Raw genomic sequence first — 3,145 nt, 5'->3', positions numbered from 1 at the left:
TACAGACCACATAGCCACTTTGGGGAAATGCATTTATTGTGTTACATTGTTTATTATGTTTTTATATATGCTTTTTTTAGCTTCACGAACTATATGCATGAAGTGATATTTTAATGTTGACTAGCTCACTACACATGGTTTTTAGTTTAGATTGTTGTATGCTAATTTGAATAAAACGTTTTACCTTTAATCATTCTGTATCTGTTTTAGTTTTTCACCACTAACAAGGATCAGGAAACGCACAGAACTGAAGGTTTGTTGACGTCACTGTCACATCTGAGCATCATTTTTTCAGTAAAACTTATTACTGTGAAGGCTGTGGGAAGTAGGGGTTCAGATGGTGCTGCCACACCATAATGGACAACGGAGGGTCTGCATTACAAATACATCTGAAAAATATGAAAACATAAAACAGATTTTATTAGTGTACATGTTTTTGTATTGTATATGTTCAAAGTTTTACAGTTGTTTAAAATCAGAAAGGTGGACAGATATTCTATTAATATCTAAAATATACTATATATATTATATATATGTACTTTACTGCATATATTTGGTATATTCATCTGAGTGATTTGCTGTGGTATGCTTTTTCAAACAATTTAAAAGCAAATATAAATGCCACTTGAACACTGAAGGATAAAAGGCACAGAAAATGTTTTGGTGCGTTTTGTTTGTGCAAAAAAAAAACCCCGAATTATGCCTAGTTTTTATTTTCTTGTTAAATCAGTGGTCATGTAGTGTAGTCACACAACAAATAAGTTGTGATTTTTATTTTTGGGTTGGAGTTCTGAGTTTCTTAGAATTACAATGTATGAGGCGATCCATTTAAAATATGACTGACTTCGAGTCCAGCAGGAACGCTGCATAAAAAGACCACACAGGTGTAGTGATTATGTTTCAATGTCAAAAATAGGAGTTCATTAGGACAATAGGACTTTATTTTTATTTAGGGGGAGAAATGGACTTCCGTCCTATTATGCTGAACATGTTAAACGTTTTTAGGAATAAAAACAATTGCAATCAATTCAATAAACTGAAGCCTGACAAGTGAAAATGTTTCTGTAGGATTAGAGCGCCCCCTGGAGGCTCAAAGAAAAACAATTTTTTTCCATTGATTTGTCAAGTTCAGCTGAGAGGACGGCAAGACCAGAAAATAACTTCAATAAATCTTAATTATACAACATGTATATAATGTAATACACAACTTTTTTTAAAAAGGAAAATAATTTTGTTTCTAAAACGGATGCGTGGGCAGCATGCTGAAGTGTCCTTAGGCAAGTCACTTAAATTAAAAAGTGCTGCATAATGAGTGTTAAATGTATAAGTTCAAGTTGTGTTTATTTGTCATATGCAAGGTTAACTCAGGGTTAACAATACTGTCTAAATAAAGGTTGAATGAATGAACAATGAAATGCTAAGGATAAGAACTGATTTGACTCGCTAAAAAAAAATCTAAGAACAAAAACAAGAAATACTAACACATGCAATAAGGGTACACAAAAAAGTATCAAAAAGTGAGAAAGTAATTATTTTATTTACAATGTCCTAAAGAGAGATAGTGAGCAAGAACATGGTAGAATGTAATGGTGCAGCAGGATGAATTTGAGCAATACGTATTTCAAGGTAAGCTAAAATGCACATAATATACTGTGTATGTATATATATATATATATATATATGTATATATATATGTATATATGTATATATATGTATGTATATATATATGTATATATATGTATGTATATATATACATATGTATATATATATATGTGTATATATATATGTATATATATACATATACATGTAGTGTGCTAAAACGGCTAGGTTAGCTTCAGAGCTCCACTACAGTCATATTTTAAATTAATGGGTTCTCTCTTTTTCGAGCTACTTGACAGATATGTGACAGAGGTACTGTGTTGTCGATGGTTTAATCAGTGACATGAGACATTAATTTTCTTTGACCCATCAAAATAAATGTGGTCATTTATTAACAGAATCAAAATTTAACATCAAAACATTGTACACTTGATTAGACAGATCTGCTTCTGATTAATAAAACTTGGCACGTTTTACTTAATAAAAACAACAGACATTTCTGAAGGCATCTGGATTAATTACTGGCAAGAACGAAGTTTAAAGATGGGAAATGAAGAAGTTTAAATGGAGAGAAAAGATGGATGAGGGAAAGTGTGTTGACTGGGAATGGCAGCCTTCATCCAACCCCAGCTCAGCCCCGGTACACTCGGTAGTGAAGCGACTCGTTACCTTTGCAGAAGATAGGTCAGCTCCGGTACGGAGTTCCATTTCAACGCTACCTTCAGCGTCTCTGGTCAGGATGGCTGAGAATCATCCGAAGTAGTGACGGTACTCCGTTCAACAAACACGCTCATCTCCCGGGTGGACTCACAGCAAGCTGTGAGTCCGTCAGAGGTTCCACTCAGATGTGGAAGACTCCTTAGTCCCAACTCGACTCAGAAGAACTCAAAAGACTCAGCGGAACTAACAGTTCCAGGAAGTGTCGACTTCTGCTTCCGGTCACTTGTAGTAAGTCCTGATTGGTTGAAGGAACCAACAGGGTGTGGTTTTAGTGACGTCAAAAGGGTTTTTACAAGTCGAGAAAACAGCAGAAATGTTTAGGAACAAACAGAAATGTTTTGACGAAGTGAGAAACACTGCAGGTGCCAGTTTTCTTATTTACTGTCTAAGAGCTTTAAAAACACGACAGCTCGTTCCAACAACTTGTTTTCGACTGTCTCCGACTTTTGACCGACATCACTCTCTCATTTCAGACAGAAGATCAAAAATGCGTAATTACTTTGTAAAATAGACATTTAACTTGATTTCTAATTTGAATGAGGATTAAGAAATCATTAATACTGTTTCACAGTTGATTTAAAATGAGTGGTTCACTTCAACATTTAAAAATGGTATGAACTAAACACACTTTTGATTATCAAGATATTGTAAAATAGTAATGATAATATAAAAAAGAGAGTGTTCTTTCAATTGATTAGTTCAGGATACACTTAGTCTCTGGATGAGATAATTTGTATTTCTGGATTCAAATCAATGAAATAACAGTTCCTGTCCCATGAAGGTCTTCAGAGGCAGGTTTTGGTCGGAGGCCTAGTTCACTACATAC

The sequence above is a fragment of the Nematolebias whitei genome, chromosome 9 (genome assembly GCF_014905685.2).
Source record: "Nematolebias whitei isolate Nwh7 chromosome 9, NemWhi1, whole genome shotgun sequence".
Lineage (NCBI taxonomy): Eukaryota > Metazoa > Chordata > Actinopteri > Cyprinodontiformes > Rivulidae > Nematolebias > Nematolebias whitei.
The sequence above is the reverse complement of the archived record's forward strand: the minus strand, read 5'-3'. Positions refer to the sequence as shown.